Source organism: Etheostoma spectabile, chromosome 16, assembly GCF_008692095.1.
Source record: "Etheostoma spectabile isolate EspeVRDwgs_2016 chromosome 16, UIUC_Espe_1.0, whole genome shotgun sequence".
In the NCBI taxonomy this organism is placed as follows: Eukaryota; Metazoa; Chordata; class Actinopteri; order Perciformes; family Percidae; genus Etheostoma; species Etheostoma spectabile.
Genome location: NC_045748.1, coordinates 8353301 through 8373285, shown reverse-complemented (window position 1 = coordinate 8373285; position 19985 = coordinate 8353301). Strand labels below are relative to the sequence as shown.

The window sequence follows — 19985 nt, the reverse complement described above, 5'->3', positions numbered from 1 at the left end:
TGAAATCTTATACTCTATTGCCCCTCATCGGATTAAAGCTGTTAAACCTAAGACGGACCCCTGGCTAAATGACACTGCAACGGCCCTTAGGCAACACTGCAGACAAGCTGAACGAGGATGGAAGAAAGACAATTTACATGTGTCACTGGGTGTATTAAGGGACAGTCTAGCCACATTCCAGAAAGCTCTGTTTTGGGAACTCTGAACTACATCAGCTGTCAAAAAAATGGGGGTTACTTTTGATTGCAGCATGAAATTTGATAAGCAGATCAGCAATGTTGTTAAAATTAGTTTTTTCCAGCTTTGTCTGCTGGCTAAAGTTAAGTTAAGTTAAGTTGCTTTTATTAGTTCAAGGTTGGACTACTGTAACACTCTCTATGTTGGTATGAACGTCGTTCTCTTCAAATCTTCAAAAACCTCTTCAAAACCTTCAAATTGTGCAAAACTCTTTTTAACAAATACATCTAGACGTGCACACATCACTCCTGTTCTCTACACCCTGCGTTGGCTCCCGGTGCGTTTTAGAACAGATGTTAAGATTCTATTTTTTGTTTTCAAGGCTTTAAATGGTCTCGCCCCAGAGTATTTGTCTGAAATCTTAAAATTGCGGGAGCACAACCGGTCATTGCGTTCTTCAAATCCGTTGGTTTTAGAAGTCCCAGGTATAAACGGTGGGGTGATCAGGCTTTTGCAGTTGCTGCCCAAGACGGTGGAACAAGTTACCCCCTGATATCCACACTGTTACAGATGTAGCTCTTTTTAGTGAAAACTGAAAATGTATCTGTTTAGTCTGGCTTTTAATACGTAGCAGTGGTGTGAAAATTTCATTCTTTTGTTTCTTTGTAAGCTTTTCTGATTTTTACTGTTTTCTATGTTAACTCTTACTATTGTATGATGTGATTTTACTCATTCAGATTTAAGCACTTTGGATACCTGCTGGTTGCTATAAAGTGCTATATAAATAAATTCTGATTGATTGATTGATTGATATGATTACATCACTCTAAACAAAAAAGCTTCTCTTCCCACAGGATACAACTTACAGGAAACCCCATTTTCTCTTCCTTGGAACATGTTTCCTGACGTTTAGATGGCTGACTTGTAACAATGTTTTGCTGTAACCTCAGTACAGTATGTTATACAACTTAAAGGAGAGACAGCATCAATTATGGCATCAAGAGATTATAATATACATTACATATTTCTCTTTGATTATGTAGAACGAGTCACTATCATGGTCTTTGTGTTGTGTCTCATTTGAAGTGCAGCACCAAATCACATCACCCCTGTTTAGCAGCTCTACACTGGCTGCTTTTGTAGGTTTCATTTCCAAATTACTGATAACTAAAGGCCACCAGTGACATATCAGACCTTTTTTATCACTTATGAGCCGAGGCACAGTTTGTTCCTCTTAGTAGAGCTTGTTCCACACAATGAAACCCTATCGGAGGTGACTGAGCCTTTACGGTCAGAGCTCTCAACATTCTGCAAGAAGAGCTCATGCTACAAGAATCATTATGATACAATATCAGTGTAATGTGTCTGGGTCTGTTGAGATTGGGAACAGAAGGGGTTGTTGCAGGGATGCTGACAGACACTGTTCAGCCTTCTTGAGGTGTCATGTCTCTAACTCAGTGAGTTAGTAATAACAACAATGGCATGCCCACTCGCTCAGGCTGAAAGCTGGAAGTGGAAGAAGAAGTGTCACTGTCAGTCTGATGGTGCTGTTTGTTTGTTATAGTTAAACTCTGAGCTGGACCTACATCTGTCAGTCAAGTGAGTTTGTAATCACAGGTGCACGATGAGGGCCAGATGTACTAATGCTTTTGCGCCCACTTCAGACGTATTTGTTTTCTCAATGTGCGCGTAAAAGCGTGGCAAGGTATGTACAAACAGGCACACACTGAGGGAAAAGCGCAGACTGCTTGTCGCAGGGACTGAAAATGGCAAATTGCGCTTTTCCTTGTCATGCATTTGCTTTCATGGGAAGGTGAAGAGGAAAGCGGGAGTTTCCCATAAAGAGATGAGAGGTGAAGAGTAAAGTGTGCCTAGTTATTTGTTCCGCAATATGGGCAAAAACCACCCGTGAAAGCGCACCTCTATTTTGCGGTGAAAATTCTCTGCCTCTTAAAAGCAGGTGTAAACCAGCAGCAAGCGGGTTTCCTCGCATATGCCACTTGGTGAAATGGCAGCAGCAATCTGAGCAAGACGAAGACATAGGCCAAGGAGACGAGCTGAAAGGATTTTAGCCACAAGGATTATACTTTATCAGTTGAGCCAACACAAAATTATTGAGCGTTACAGATTTAGCAGCCATGCAATATTACAGTTACTGGATCAAATCAAAGATGACATTAAATTTCCGATTCAATCTCCAGTTGTTAAACTCCTCACTACATTACAAACACTGGTATCAGAATCATTTCAAACAGTCATAGCATCAGCAGTGGGAATATCCCAGTCAGCACTCAGCCGTATCGTAGCACACGCTTTCATTCAATTGTGCTTTTAAATGCATGCAATTTACGACATAGTGGGCAGAGAAAGGCGATGATTACTCGATGAACTGCAGTTTTGGTTAATTTGACGTAAGCTGATGTATCACAGCGTGCACTTTCTGCAGGTTGGCAATGGCGCTAATAACGCTCCGTTAGCAAATGTACATACATCTGGCGCTGAATGGTCGAGCCCACGTCTTAACTGTTTCCTGTGTTTTGAGCAGACAAGAGAGTATGTTTAGAGGGAGCTGTGTGGGAGCTGTCGAACTATAGTTCTAATGAGTTGTGGCTAAAAAGCCATTGAGTTGGACCATCATAACAATTCTGTATTCCAATATAAAAGGTACATCCCACGGTAGCCTGGGTATGTTTTACTGAACAAAGTTCAGCAGTGCACTGCTTTACAGTTTTTCTAAAAAAAACTCTACTTATTTACAAAGCTCTTTTTCCCCAATATTATATGTATCATTATTTTATTACGTATCTATTCATATATTTAAAAGTATATTCATGTTGCTTTTGCTCTACTCCCCTACACATAAAACCAGCAGCTGAGTACTGAGTTTTAGAGATGCATCCACTGAGGCATTGTTGAAAGTTGTAACACTAAAACGTGAGAAACATTTGGCTTGACAAAACTTGCAGCAACTAAAAAATACATCTTAAATAGGTTTAACATCACAAGTTGATGACAAATAGTATGAATTTAGGTACATTTCCAAGTAAAAGGAAGTTTGTAAGAGTAACAGAGAAGCAATTTTTAAATATTTTTACAGATGAATTATTAACTCAAGCAAAAACATACAGACAAAAACAAGCAAAGACACAAACATTTTCAAATCTCATGCGCTCCTGTCCTTCCTTTTCCTTTCCCAGACACACACACACACACACACACACACACTGTGCGAGGAATTAACATTGATGAGGAAGACGGTATTTAAATAACTTAGACTACTGTTAGTTTAGTTTCCCTAAAACAGCACCGTTAAAAAGGGGACATGAAAAGAATACTAAAACAACAAGAAAACCACAGATAATACTAAATACACAAATGTGACACCTCAACTATAGCAGCATCTCCAATAACCTAAAATAAGAAATATTTAGGTTAAACAGACTTCTATACGACTGAAATCTCGCAACACAGTGCGGAAGTGGGTTATCAGACACCTGCTATAAAAGACGAGCTGGCTGAGCGGTGGCTGTGCGTACACAAGTCAGACTAACAATGATGTGTGTGCTGGAGTGAGACAACGATGTGCTCCAAAAGATCTCAGGAGAAATATGGTGAAGCTGCAAGTGCTATGTGACTCCTCACAAGCGTGGTGTGTGTGTGTGTGTGTGTGTGTGTGTGTGTGTGTGTGTGTGTGTGGTGTGTGTGAGTTGCATTCTTTTTTATCCCCATCCTCCTAGAAAGCATGACAAACATGGGTGGATACACCTTAGCAGCTCTGAGGCATATGATGATACAAGTATGCGTGTATCTCAGTTCCCCTGCAACTGGCACACACACACACACCACACACACAACACACACACACACACACACACACACACACACACACACACACACACACACACACACACACACACACACACACACACACACACACACACACACACACACACACACACACACACACACACAAAGCTCGTTATTGTAAGAGCAATGATAAGTTACAGTCCAATAAGTACTTCATCCAACCGTATGAATGTGTCCCAGGACAGGAAATAAACTAACAACATAAAGACCAATGTTCAAATTTGATTCTTTCAATAAATTACTTTTTATCTTAAAACCACCAGCCATTATCATATTATACCAACATTTTCAGCCTCCTAGGGCTTTTTGTTGAGGTCCAAGGAAAACTCGTCCCAGAGTAATTTTGTTCTCCCCAAAAAAGTTTCTTTTCCTTGTGTCTGAAGCGGCGCCGGTGCTGCTAGACTTGTCTGTACACATGTATGTTTCCCATTGATTTACCGCACTCAAGCAGTAATATCCTTCATGTTAAACATACTGATTTGATTACAGCAAAGACAACGTAACACTTAAGTTATTTGTATTGTTTATGGCACATGACATTTATGTTTTGGCCCTTCAGTTGAGTTTAAAATAAAATGGACAAAACGAAATAAGAAACACTTGATTTTTTTTAATTAGTAGTTTAAGATTAGTCGCCTAATTGAAAAAGTAGTCGAAAGATTAGTCGTTAGTGGCGTTATTGGTTAAAAATATGAAAAATGACAAGTACTTAATTCCTTGTAACTTTTTTGTCTGAGCCCAAAAAATCAAAACGAGTATTCGATTTACAATTCTCACATATGTGAGAAGCTGTAACCAGTGTGTCTTTGTAGTTTATACATTATAAAGCACTATTAATCAACTCAAAATCAAATTTAAAAAAAACTTTTCAAAACTAACTTTATGTAAATTGCCTAAACAACAACAACAAATCGTTACATTTTAGACCTTGAAAAAAAGGTGTCAAGTAGAGAGCTAATGTGTTAATATCAATAAAACAATTAATTTTAATGTGTCACAATTCATGGACTGTCTGACTAGGCATTGCGATATGCAATAGGATTTGTCAATAGCATGCAGCTCTGCAATGGCATGCACTTCTTTTTGGATCCTCTTCCATCACTAGTAAGGGAATCAGCACCGGCCGGTGTGTGTGCAGAGGAGAGAGACTAGAATCCTATAAATCCTACTTTATTAGATAAACTTCCTAATCAGATAAAGAAATCTCACACACCCCCATGCACACTGCACAAAGATCCGCACATATCCCACTGATAATCTCCATTACCAATTACGGGGTGATACGCCACAGCTTAACATGAAGGCAGCAATTAATCTGCTAACACCGGTCACTGGGTCATTGTAGTAGAGAGAAAATATCGCCTGCAGGCACACATACAGTACGCACACACACAAAGCAAAAGTAGCAGTGAGACACAGTGAAGAGTATAATTTTTCCTCTTTTCTCCAGAGATGCAATTCAAATGTTGTGTTTTTTTATTACTATTTCCATTCAGTGCCTATGATTGCAAACTGTGGTGAAGGACTCAAAATTGGTGCAAAAACGTTTTGTTGGTGTGGGTTCCTTTCAAAGCAGCACAAATGCATGCTTTAGATTTTTTGTTTTATGGAGACAGATTTGCCTGCAGTTCTTTATGATGAGGTTATAGAATCCTGGATGAGTGTGAGTGTAAGTTGATGCTAGAGTGACTACTTTATAGCTACATTGTGCTTCTGTGGATTGAAAATTACAAGTCAATCCATGCAATGTTAAGCACAAGTTTGTTGTCAAAGAGCTGGATTAGGTTTTTCAAGGCCCTAACAACTACAACAAACTGACAGTGCAAACTTACAACAAGAGCTGGCAGCATCTTTCATGTTTGTTATAAAAGAGGCAGAACCAGTAACACTTCACCTGCTCTGGCTAATGCATTAACAACATAAATAAATAAAGAGACTTAACAGCTGAAGCGTATAAACAGTATATCACACAGTGATCAACAAACAGCCCTTCACTTTTAAACTGTCACCAATACAATTCACTATTTAATATTTTTTAATAAACGACAACTGTAATACATTACAAGCACGTACAAGTTGCCGTATAATAATGCCTGTTCAACCGCTCGTTGGAGCAAATGAATGGACTGCCTTGCTCTACGGCTCCATGACAGTGGTTTGGTTGAACCAAATTTGTCAAACCATACTGAGGTTTAAATGGGACACCTTCCAGTCACAGTCCAAACATGGTCCGCATGGTTTTAATAAATAGCCTGATCTTCCAGGAAGTCTGCATGAGAGCAAGCTATGGTTTCCCTGATCTAAGCGCTTTATGATGCAGTAAGCAGAGCTGGGACATTAGAGGAGGGGGATAGGGGAAGGTTGTGTGTGCATGTGTACAAGTTTGAGTGAGTGGGTGAATTAGTGAGAGAGAGGAGAGAGAAGAGAGAGAGAGAGAGAGAGAGAGAGAGAGAGAGAGAGAGAGAGAGAGAGAGAGAGATATCTGCTGTGGTTTGTACAAATGGGTTATCATTATGTGTACACTATGTGTTATATGTTGCTGCCAGTGTCTCTGTGCGTGCGTGCGTGCGTGCGCGTGTACAAGGCAGAGCAGAGAGGTGACACTCAGTAGTTGAGTGATAAAGCAGATGGGCCTCCCATACCAAACTGTCAAACTGAAAACATTTTCTCAACTAAATCGTTGACTGCGGCAGCAGATATGTGCGTACATGTGTTTAAAGGGATGTCATCATTTTTGCTTAAGCCAGAGAAATACAATATACTGATTATTGTAATAATAACGTATAAGACAATCTTACTCAAGTTACCATACTGACATTGAGGGTACAATAACACTTTCCGTTTTTTTAAAGAGTTTTGATTTTGCACACTTATGGCTGGGCGAACATAACGATATACTATACTGTGTCCAAACGGTATTAAAAAGGTAGCCTAATTTGTGTTTTTCTATATTGTTTCAAGCACAATGCTGAAAAACCAGCCAAATTGTGATAAGGCAATATTGCCGTTCTGAGCTCAATTGGGCGCAATGCTTTTCCATTTTCAAATTTAAATTATGTTTTGAACATGGTCAAGCATAAAGCAGTGGTAGTATTTTAAAATGAAATGTCAAATGGGTTTTGCATTTTAAAATTGTCAGAGAATATGCATAAGGGTATATGAAAATAAAATGAAATTTCAATTGTGACTTAAATGATGCATCTAAAGACGCAAAAGGTATTATTACGGCATTTTAATTAACATTTGACCACCATAAAGTTAATGTCATATGGCTTTTCCATTTTCATTTTGTGTCAGAAATTGCCCATGCTAGTAGTGAAATGCAAATTGCATCATTTAATTCAAATGTTGACCCAATAATGCACATGTATGTGGGAAATGAAAATGCTTTTGTGAGATTACATTTTCATTTGAATTTAGTCCACCAAATGCTTCCACATTCTATTACTAGTCTACTATCTGCTTGACTTTTTTATTTCTGTTTAATTTGACCATTTCTTTGATATGAGACAAAGCTGCACTCTATCAAATCCACTAATGCAATACAAAAGGCAAAATGCAACCAAAAATAGGCGATCTCCAAATGTGAATGAACGGACTGCGTAGGAGGAAATGTCATTCTTATATGAGGCTCTTTTTTCAACTACAAGGCCAATATTGATTTTCATTAATAAATTATCCGTGCATTTATATGAAACTAAGCTTTAGGAGCTTTCCATCTTTAATCTCCACCATCGACTATTTTTGATTGGCTCGACAGATGGCAACCGAAAGAACAACAGTTACAGTAAGTTGCTCAAAATCTTTCTTTTTAGTAAACTCTGCGTACAAAAACAATGTTCTCAATGCTGGTGTTCACGTGTAGAGCCCCTGGTGAGACTTGGAGCAAAGTTTAGTGTTGGGTCGAGCCTTCTTAGTGTTATACAAATAGCTATGTTGAGGCTAGCGTAAAAGTGCCCCTAGGACTCCCATTCAAAAGGCCATTTGACCAAAAAACGAGAATACGGTCAATCTTAAAAGTGTCGCTTCTGCCCTAAATATGCTTTTAAACAAAAATTTGACTCGGGTACGTTCACAGAAAGACCCTAGGTTACATTTTGACGAGAGTTACGCTTTAACTCTCTCGCCAACATGTCCATCACGACAACCTCTTTCCTGGTAAATCCATCAACACACCAGCAAGTGAAATGGAATATTCCTAAAGTGGGCTTGTGAAAGCCTCCCTCTATAAGGGCTTTCACCCAATGACACTATAGTGCAGTGATCAAATAGTTGTGTGACCTGTGGCTCAGATTTGGTCAAAATTAGGCAAGAAAATGTTGGTCATACACAATGCCAATGTGCATGTTTATTATTCCTCAAATTGAATGTAAACTAAGTAACTGACCATTAGGTTTAAGGTAATTGTTTTTTTCTGTTCAAGATATGTTTCACATTATCATTACAATAATCTCAATACAGCACTTATCTGGCTTTAAAAAAATTATGACATGCATGCCATGTACACACATATGTACATCTGCTGAAGGAGTAAATGGATTTTCTATTCAGGGTCAGTATGATGAAATATGATCTTTGAGTATCATCTAAAGGAAAGGGATTTTGCATAAACCCACATTATGTGGTTTACAATGCCATCTGGAGCATTTTCCATATCATCAATTTTTCATATATTTTATTTGTATTTATTATTTGTGTAAGGCAAAGACGATAAACACACTCTGCTGCATGTCATTTGTTATCCACTGACCTCACTAATTAAAGAAAAATGTATCTCCATTTATTTTTTATTCAGTCTTAGGTGAAAAAACTGATTTTATTATTTCTTATTATACCATAACACATACATACATAATTAACAGCTTTTACATTAATTACACAATTAACCTTTAATAGTAAGCTAAATGTGTGCTGAGGTTTATGATACGTGTGTGCAGCTGCATTAATTCAACTTATCATGTTTCATTCACGTTATCAATACAATGATGACAAAAAGTAAATTAAATTTTTATTCTAAATGATAAGTGCCAAAAAGTTGTACTAGGTTAGATAAGGGTTTACGTTTTACTGGAAAGTCGAGTCCTAATGTATAATATAATTAATTAATTGTGTATAGTACATTGCTGCTATCATATATGAGTAAAATGAGAATGCAAACAGGAGGAACTGACTACTATTACAAGTTCCCAATGCATCCTACGGAGAAGGCTGCCTTTGTTTCATTGTAAAGCAGCGACACAAAGTCAAAGTTCAAGTTAACAGTGACTTGATAAAGCAAACTTGGAACAGTTCATTTCAGGTTCAGTGTTTGTGTGGTGAGGTGCAAGCTGTTGTGCAGGAAACCTTACATGGCCATCTCTCACACTCTCTGCCTCGGTCTGTCTGGCGGACTCTTTTGTTTCTCTCTCTCTCTTAGTCTGTCTCTCCCTCTCTCTCATCTCTTGTTTCTGTCACTCGGAGCTATTCCTGGATTCCACACTGAGGTGAACGGAAACTGGATTGCCTGCAGTGGATGTTGGTAGCTGCATTTTTTTTTCTCTGCAAAGACCCACGCTTCCTCTTGTACTACTCACACACAGTCAATATTCCCGTGTTAATGGCTTTGTTCTTCAGCCAGTTGGGAAGATGTTTTCTCAAACATCTTTGTGTGATTAAAGCCCTTCTTGTTTCTGCAGACGGAATGTGGGGGGGGGGGTGTGTTTGCATGTGTGCGTGCATGTGTGTATTTGCATGCGTGCTTGGCAAACGACACAGCTGAAAATGAGATACGGTCAGCTGGATGGATCTGAGTCAGCAGGGTGCAGATGGATCCTTTATATTGCCATGTGGAGGAATATTCAAAACAGTAGCACACTTTCTGCTGCTATCTGCCCTTTGTTCAGCCTCTCTTGCACCACAGCCCCACTGGGACTCTCCCCAATTCCGTGTTGTGCTTAATGGAACCTTGGCAGCCAGCTGCTATGTCGGCCAATTAGGAAAGCTTTTACTAAAGCTCCAGCCAATTGGATTAGTGATACATTTCCTTGCCAGATGAGACTGTAAATGTGCTGTTGTATGCTAGAATCGGAGAACTGGTGAGCAGAATCCTGTTTCGCTGATAGGCACAGGGTACCAGAATACACAAGCTGCAGAAGCAGCAGCAGGAGAAAGAGACATCCCATGACACTACTGTGAGTTAGAGCTGGGCGATATAGAGAAAATCAAATATCCCAACAATTTTTACCAAAAACCTCAATATCGATATTTTGGCGATATTGTAGGTTTGAGAATTTGTGCTTTCACAAAATATGCACACAATGAGATTTTTGATAGATAATCATCAGTTATGTTGATTCAATAACTATCTGGGTAAATGCAAATAATAGAACAGCTAGAACAGTCTGGTTTGTTCATAAAATTACACTTGTGTCATATCAGGATATTACGATATCCAAAATTGAAGACGATATCTAGCCACATATGGCGATAGAATGTCGATATATTGCCCGGCCTTACTGTGAGTCTTCTACCACTGAGTGTGTCCTACTGAGACCCTAAACCGTTCAAACCAAGAACACAACCCAAAGCCAGAACCCGAGCGACCACAACGCTGCTCCCCGGATTTCCTCATCAGAATCAAGCATCAAAGCACGGTGCTGTATGCTGTGCAGGTTATAAAAAGCCCTTTGCGGCAAATTTGTGATGTTCGGCTGAATAAATAAAACTGACTGGACTTGACTTGAAAACAAATTAAATGCGGGTTTTTCACCTGCCTGAGTGTGGAATAGATTAAAACAGGTTTGTAGCTGTTATCCAATTATCAATCCACTGTGTCTGTGTTTGTGTCTTTGCTATGCATGCGCAGTGACGCCAGTTCCGTATGTGTCCTTAATCTGGGCCCAAGTAAGTTCCTTTAGTGAAAATTAAATCAATTTCCAAAAGCATTAAAGCACTTTAAAGCCATTGGGCTTCAATCACCTGTTCGATACTACGACCAAACACCAAAAGCTAAATATAGAATGGTAAAAAAAAAATCCCTATTTTATACAGAAGACATCTTCTAATTCTGACTGAATATGTTGTTTTATGGTGTTTTGACCGTGGATTATCAATTAAACTAAACATAACTAAATGATGCCTTATTTGTAAGTGTAAGGGGTCAAATAAATGCAAAAATGGGCTAGTAAGATGAAGAAAGGGACAAAACAAAGACAGATTGTGTATTGTGATCGAACAAAACCAGCTTGCTCTCTCCCTCCTTCTCATCCTCTTATCTCATCGATATTGCCTGAGAGTTCGCTGCCAAGTCAATGCTTACGAGAAAGAGTCTGTGAAAGTGCTCATGGGGGCCTGGAGCACTCAACCACACAGGTACTGTACACACATGCTTTCTCAACCTGCCCTGTTCCTTGTACTCTGCTCACTTTGTAAAGTTGCCACTGGGTATTTGTCCATCACAGAAAGGAGACATAAATACACATAAGAAAAGAAGAAAAACTACAAAATCACTGAGAATATCTCAAACACATACCAAAAAGGATGTAATTACTCCAGCTCTCCCTCTCACAAAGTCCACTGTACGCAGCACAAGAGGAGCATTATATGGCCGTAACAAGCAATAACTAAAGAAGTCTGTGTTCCCACTATATTAGTCAACTCTATTTAGGCAAGTGAAGCAAGGGCAGGGCATTCAAACAAAGACACCCCACATTCTATTACCAGGGCAGGTGTGGCTGAATCTGTTAGCAGGGACACCTCCTGCACATGTAACAGGGTGGAGCAGGGTGGAGCAAACCAAAATAACCCAGGGGCAACAGACCATTAGTCAAGCCTGGCAGACCAACATGCAGAAAGAGCTGATAAACTACTAAAACCAGCACAGACCAATTAAAAACCACTAGACCACAGCAGAGACCAAATACAGCTCGGATACAGAAACAGCCTGTCCACACATACAATTGACGTGAGAAATGCTGCCAAATCTAAAAAGGTGCCATTTAGACACCAAAAAGAACTGTAGGCCTACGCAAAGTTTTTACACGATACTGTTCAGGCAGGTGTGAGGACCTTTGTACACTGAAAAGCTGCTATGCCTGTTGTCGTCTTTCTAGTAGGCCTAGTTGTAATAGCCAAGAAATAATAAGGTATTAGTTTAAGATTAGCCTATTTAAGGTTTAGGTAAGCCAACAAGCTGGTTAAACAAGAACAGAGCGCAGTTCAGCATTGCTTTCTTTCACTGTCATTCACTTGATGCCACGCACCCATGCACGCGCACACAGATACACACACACACACACACACACACACACACTGTGCGAGGAATTAACGTCGATGATGAAGACGGTATTTCAATAACTTAGCCTACTTTTGTTTCCCTAAAACAGCACCGTTAAAAAGGGGAAATGAAGAGAATACTGAAACAACAACAAAACCACAGATAATACTAAATACACAAATGTGACACCTCAACTACAGCAGCATCTCCAATAACCTAATATAATATATATTTAGGTTAAACAGACCTATATACGACCGCTACCTCGCAGCACAGTGCGGAAGTGGGTTATCAGACACCTGCTATAAAAGATGAGCTACAGTCAAACTGCCTCCTCCGGTCTCATTTTAGGCTTTTCTGCGCAGGATAACTCACTAAAAACCTCTTCCGCAAACACCGGCTGGAAACAGTGTAGACCCACAACATAACGAAAGTTAACGTTGCATCACGTTCCTCTTTTTTTCACAATAGCGTAACCTAGGACGGTTAAGCAGATAACGAAACAATAACAAATACAAAAAGTAGTTTAACTTGCAAACCACTGTAGACCAAGAGCACGCGAGAGATAAAACAAATTAGCCCAAACTCCTGCCAGTAGATTTTTCTCTCTCGGGGTGACAGCGTTGAGCATATGTCCTCATAAAATACGGGGGGGAAACCAACTTACTGTGTTAACAAGCTGTGGATAGTCCGTCACTGCTGCCAAAATATAGAAATCCAAAGAGGCAAAAATCCGAGCACAATCCGACAAATGAGAGAGCTGAGCTGAGCTGAGCTGTCACCGTCCGGTGTTTCGGTTTAACTGGTTTTTAAGTTAACTGGTGATAGAGGCAGATGTGGTGTAGGCGTGGTCTCTCAGGACCCATTCCCGACTAACCAGGAAATAAACATTATTATCGCTTTCCTTCTATTTCACATTTATTTGTCGGTGTCTTGTGAAACTTTACGATAAAAACGAGTTGCTGAGCATTAATTCCTGCCCCGACAGACATTTATGCAAACACTTGCCGTTGTCGTTACGAAATATCAACCGTTGTCTGGCGACTGTCTCTTACTGCACGTCACGGTACACCCCGATCGACTTGTGACTATAACACTTCACCGTTAAAGCACTGTTTATGAAATGTAAGCAAACTGGTGTATTATATAGGCCTACTGTTGGAATAATAAATGTGTCGATGTATGTTAGCGGGGGACTTTTCATGTTATCTGTTATTTATTTGACCCTATCACTTCTATGTTTCGAAATGGGATTTTTTCATATACTGACTCAACTCAACTTCAGATATCATTCATAGCATGATGTATGTAATATTTAAGGCATAGTGAAGTTTTGGATATTTTAAATTACACTATCTGGAATGTTTTTGTAATTATGGATATCTAAACTTAAAATAACTATTAACAATTGGATTGTACATATCTGAAATTGCATTGTTTCCTAACTATAATGTTGCAACTATTCAGACATTCATAAGATTGACTTTCTACAACCAACACTTGCTCGAACTCCGGCACTTCAAGTCAATTCTACAATATGTGCCAGACACCCAGAGCAATAAAAAATATGTTTCTCTCCGACCCACTGTGCTATATGCAATATGCGTTTCAATAAGCGAGAGGTATCATTTGTATCTGGATGAATGAGTAGGCATTCTGCACATTAAGGAACGTGATTGTAAGGTTGCAACTTAACATAACCCATCGTAGCCTACATAAATATAATTACATCTAGCCTATAAATGCCTATGTATCACAACGTAATCTGAGCGGATGCACATGTTGCCACATCTGCATTCAGCTGGGTGTAAACCTCATATGTAGCTTATGTTTTACTTACAGGCTGTATTGAAATGTAACAGATATCAATACACGTAATCCATGTTGTAGTAGGCCTACTGTTATTGAATTAACTTGTGATGCCGTTGCAAGAACTAAGACCACAACGTAGGTAGCTGCAGTGATGCCTGTTTGATATACTGCAAACGTCAATAAATCGTCAAAATGTTCATGCTGTCATTATTTGTGTCATAATTGTGTTTAAAGTGTTGGTAATGACGTTTAGCATTGAGTCAATGTATTTCCTTTAACACGACCTAGATCTTACATTGCATATTGAGTTTGAATTTGTGCACCATGTTGACGTGTGGAAACTTTGGTTTTATTTTCTACAACACAGCTGTTGTGTTGCCCATGTTAAATATTAGGTATTTGTAAGTGTAAATGAATCGATATGAGCCTATGACCGATGGTAGTACTTGTTGTGACACAAGTTAATCGGAGCGCACTGAGCGCTGTTCTGCTTATTTCAGCGGTCTTTATTTGTGTTCCATCTGCAGAGTCAGCAAACACTTCAGAAGGTTTAAATAAACGTCATTACCAACACTTTAAACACAATTATGACACAATTAATGACAGCATGAACATTTTGACGATTTATTGACGTTTGCAGTATTTCAAACAGGCATCACTGCAGCTACCTACGTAATCATTTCTGCGGAGTTTCTCATGGCACGCCTACACCACATCTGCCTCTATCACCAGTTAACTTAAAAACCAGTTAAACCGAAACACCGGCCGCAACGAGGTGAAGTCAGACTGCCTTGACAACCGGGGAAGCGAGCGCGAGCCCGGAGCCGCCTGCTGGTTTCTCTTCTCGCACGAGACAAGAGAAGGGGGGGGGGCGAGATCCCTAGAGATGAATGGTGGTGGTTGTGCGCAGGCGCGGACGGGGTAGATTCATTCCGGTTGAGTAGGCTAGGGCTGTAAAAGGCTGAAACACAGCAGGGCAAATGAGCTGCATTTGTTTCTCTGTTTGTTTCTTTATTTATTTTCTAAGGAAGCATTGGTGACGAAAATGACACTGAAATAAGCAACGGCAGATCTGTAGACAACACTACCAGGGCAGTAGAAAAGGCTGTTATTCACAAGGTGCACCTAATTAAAAGAATCTAGGACTATAACTATTGAGTATTTTCATTGTCACTATTTTCTTCACATTAATCGTTTATCAATTAATCGTATATCAATCGATAAATTGAGGCTGTGACATAAAGCTGGAACACGTGTCTCTAAATTCCAGGGTGCTTATTTCTATCGATTAACAGTCCAAAACTCAAATATAGGCTAGGCTATTCAATTTACAGTAATATAAGTCTCAAAAGCTGAAATGTAGTCTATGTTGATACACGACTTAAATGTTGGATTCGATTTTCTGTTGGTCTGCTAATTGATTTTTCACCTAATCCTGCCAGCATTTAATTTGATTTATTTGCTAAAATAATTAAAAAAAAGAAACCCAAAGGGATTACATTATTCTATAGCATAAACTGGACAAAGACAGGCAGTAGGCTACATTTAGAAGAAGAAATGGGGAATTATCCCAAATAGAAAGTGTCTAGGAATATCTTTGCCGTCCTCTCCATGCAAGAAGCATTAGGCTACTCTCAGACAGCCTTATAAATAATTCAGCAATAAAAGCTTGCCTGGTTGCATGCAGAACCAAAAGAAGAACCTCACTCCCCACACACTTGCACGGCTTCAATCTGCGGGCGTTTCCAATTTAAACAAATCAGCGAGCAAAATAAAGTTCAATCTGCATTCTTGTTTCGCAAATGGCTGTGGCCGGCCAGCCAGATCAGTCAGGGATTACAAGGCTTCTGTCAACTATCAATAGCCTCGTGTGTCTGAGAGACAAGGGGGGTAGAAAGGGAGAGAGAAGGTGGGAGGGAGGAGCGGGAAGGCTGAGTTTCAATGCGCATACGGCGCAGAGCAACCCGCCGATCATGCTGTATGTCCTGTCCGAGGATCGGATGAAAACAGACGACGACAATTTAATCCAAGACATGTTGTCCCAGAGCCTAATCCGCATAGTCTACTAAAACAACATAGCTGGTGAGAGGAGATGAAGGCACATAAAGTGAATAGCAAGGGGGGGGGGGGGAAGCCATTTACCTGCACCGCTCCCGTATCAGCCAGCCGTTATTACTTCCCACTCAGTGTTGCTTTCAGCGCTGCCGCTCACTCCAAGCTGTTCCCCGGACGGACATTTAGACACCGGGATTTGTTCACGTGGTCACGCTCAGTGCGCCTAATTGGCGGAGCGGCTCGAGCCGCTGCTCGCTCGCACCTGTACGGTGGTAACGTTGCCGTGGGAGAGAAAGACTGAAGAAAATAGATTGGTGCAGAATATGTCCTTGCATAATATGGATCTTGTGTGTGTGTGTGTGTGCGTTTGTTTATGTGTGTGTCACATAAAGAAAACTAGCCTTTATAAGTTCACTAATGATATAATGTATTGAGAGACTTCATTTTTTTAACAAAAAAAATTCAGTAGCCTATAATAAAGTCAGATGACTCAGACTGTAACCCACTGTTTGTGAAGTAGGCTACTACATGATTGTTCTAGTAACATTGAACTGTTTTGAGAAAGACTACAAACAATCTTGAGTAGCATTTGTTAAGCATGAGAAGGAATTCCAAATGCAAACCATGTGTTAGGGCCTATAGGCTACTTATTACATCTAAAGGTAGACTAAATGTCATTGAATAAGTTTATAGATTTTTCTTACCATTTCTATGTAGCTTACTTTTTTGCAGCTCTCAGATGAATATCACATAAGTGCGTTTTGGAAATAAGCTCATTGAGCTTTTCTGAATAAATAAACACTATAGTTTGGGCTTGAGTGCTTTTGCTAATTGTATATCATATCAACGATAAAACCAGTTTTTCTAAGTAATATTTGTCACACATCTGTCAATGGCCCTCCTACCAACAGACTACTGATATATTCACATTTACAAAACCAGAAGCATAACGTGAAAACATAGCCGGCAGAATCTAACACAAATTATACTGTACTGACACACTGCACCGGTCTCACACAAATCTTGCTATAAGTTTAATTTTCAAGTCAATAATACACTTTTTTAGTGATGTGTGTTAACTTTTACCATTTTTTCTTTTCTTGTATTAATGTCAAAACACCATTCATTTCTGCACCACATATATCATACTAGCACGCCCTTATTAAAGCTGCAAACAGTCATATTAATGTACTGGATTTACAGTAATTTGTGCTTTACTTAGAGTCTAGCCCAATGGTCAAACACCACACACACACACACACACACACACACACACACACACACACACACACACACACACACACACACACACACACATACACACACACATATATTTACAAAGATGTTTTAAGATTGAGGCTTGTAACTAAGGCAGTGGCAAACTTCAGAATATAGCCTGTAATGCATTCCTACTTTACCACACGCACACAAACATACTACACACATGCAGTTATTCATCTACCTACTGAGGGCACGGCATAGTAGCAGTCAATGGTGCGGGAGTATTTTTAGATTTAATGTGGGTTGCAGATGCTGCTCTACTCAACCAGGTCACAGCAAATAAAACTGTGTTTTTACTGTAACATCCAATGCCTTTGACTTCCTCTCAGTTTCCCCCGCAATTAGTGTTGAAAAAAATCAGGTAGATTGTGCTTATTATGTCACTACCTGCATTGTAACTCTACTTTTTAAATGTGGTGCTCTTAGTGTAATAAGGGAATTCAAAATATCTACAATTTGTAATATCTTTTCTCTTCTCTGTACTCAGATTTCAGTCTTCTTCACTGGTCCTGGCAGATTAGGCCAAGACACTCACATGGCCTCCAGTCTGTTGGCGGCGATATGTCTCTGTGTTTTCCCCCTACTCTGTTTTGGCCCAAATTAAAAGCATGTTAGGTTTTTTGGGGCAATGTTGGGCATTCATAATTAACCATGAGAAATCTGACACAGTTGCAGCACCAACTGTCAAAAACATAGAGTGAATCATTTTGTGAGCCCACATATAACCAGTTTTCATAACCACAGTAAAAGCCTGAATGTAACTCCTGTTACCAGACTGGAGGGGTTCCCTTGGTCAGGGGGTGGAGAGTTATTATCTAGGAGAACAAAAGCTGAAGAGCAGAGAATAGAGCAATCCACCCCTCCTCTTGTTTCCTTCTATACCTTCCTTCATTTGCCCCCATCATCTCGCCATCCCCCCTCTACACACCAACACAAACGCCTGCCATCTGACACCCCTCTAAGGAGTTCTTTTTCAGAGTTGTCTTCTAAAACACACACAGCACACACACACACATAAACACTGGTTGGTGGCTGTGAGGAAGAGCTCCTATGTTTTCAATCCAAGATAGAGAAACAAGCCAAATGGCACAGAGAGAAACAGACAGAAGGACAGACAGACACCCATTCTGGGTGTTAATCAGGCCTACGTGCACACCAGCAGAAGGATTGAGAGGGACTTTCTGTTGGTGGACCACAGTGTACCGTAGGTTGCAGCGTGTGTGTAACAACTGTTGGTCAATTGGTGTGATGCCACCTGGCTGTCTGACCACAAGCAGGATGTAGGGAGTGTGTTTGTGTGTGTGTGTGTGTTTGAGGAGTCTTGCTAGGCTGGACAGAACATCGACGGGCAGCAGATGGTGGTGCCAGCATGGCATGGCGAGGTGGACTCACACACATGGATGCACACAGGCTGCCCTGGCTGTGGTCAGGCAGCCCGGGTTGCCAGGAAAAATGTCAACAAAATACTAATCTGACTTTCCCACTACACAGCCCTTTGTACTTTCCATCAACTGGGTTTTATTGATCAAGTTCTGATTCTTTCATTTTTTTCTCCTCAGCACTTGTGATTATGCAGACCACAGTTCTAATTTATTTTTATAATTAAAAAAGTTCCCTCAATTTATTATGGAGGAGATGTCACTGTCAACAATGGAATAATCAATCTGTTTAAGTATATTTAAATGAATGCCATTCAACACAGTACAATGATGGTGTCAAACAGGTGATTTGGAGTCTTTGTCAGCCAAATTTCATGAGAGTGAGTATCACTTTTTAAATACAATCATATTGTAATGTTAGACAAACTCACTCATGCTTGCATATATTAAACATACATAAACATACAGATACACACACACACGCACACACACACACACACACACACACACACACACACACACACACACACACACACACACACACACACACACACACTTAGGGGGTAGTGACTGCGCAGCTGTCTAGGGAGTGGACGACATCTCTATTGTTGGAGTGTGATGGATGAGACGGGAGCTTTAAATGCAACACTGGTTGACTATGGACTGGGGGAAAATTCTCCTCTGCCAACCCTGAAGCTTCATTACTGCAGTTAATGGAAAAAGGTGTTTTGCAGTGGCTTTTTGAACAAGGACATCCTTTTCTGATGTTATTTTCTGTTTCATGAAAGGTGATGACAAGAGTTGTCAAATTAGAATCACGTGGAATGAGCAGATGATGACATGACAATTCCACAATGCTGGTTTTGTGCGAAGAAGATGGGTTTGCTTTGAGAGCATGTGTGTGCTTCAAAAGAGTTGCTTCATATCTCAGCTTCGGATCAATAATTCTCAGTCCCTTCCATCACACACACGCACACACACACACGCACACACACACACACACACACACACACACCACACACACACACACACACACACACACACACACACACACACACACACACACACACAAAACCAATGTGGTTGGTGGGTAAATTATCCTGTCATGTAACATCTGTTGTCAGTGACAGGTGATGGTAAGGTGAGACCACACTTTTGCC

The 19985-nt window shown here is 40.0% G+C and overlaps 1 protein-coding gene across 3 annotated transcripts in view; it reads right to left on the bottom strand.

Annotated features, from left to right (window-relative positions):
- Positions 1–16443, bottom strand: part of strbp (spermatid perinuclear RNA binding protein) — a 91871-nt gene extending 75428 nt beyond the window's left edge. For 2 of the 3 annotated variants that reach the window (XM_032539033.1, XM_032539035.1), the window contains exon 1: positions 12966–13082. The gene's annotated coding sequence lies outside the window, so the exon portion shown is untranslated. Of the gene's footprint in view, positions 1–12965; positions 13083–16252 lie in introns of those variants that run through there. The other variant, XM_032539034.1, reaches the window with a different exon arrangement.
- Between the last annotated feature and the right edge of the window lie 3542 nt (positions 16444–19985).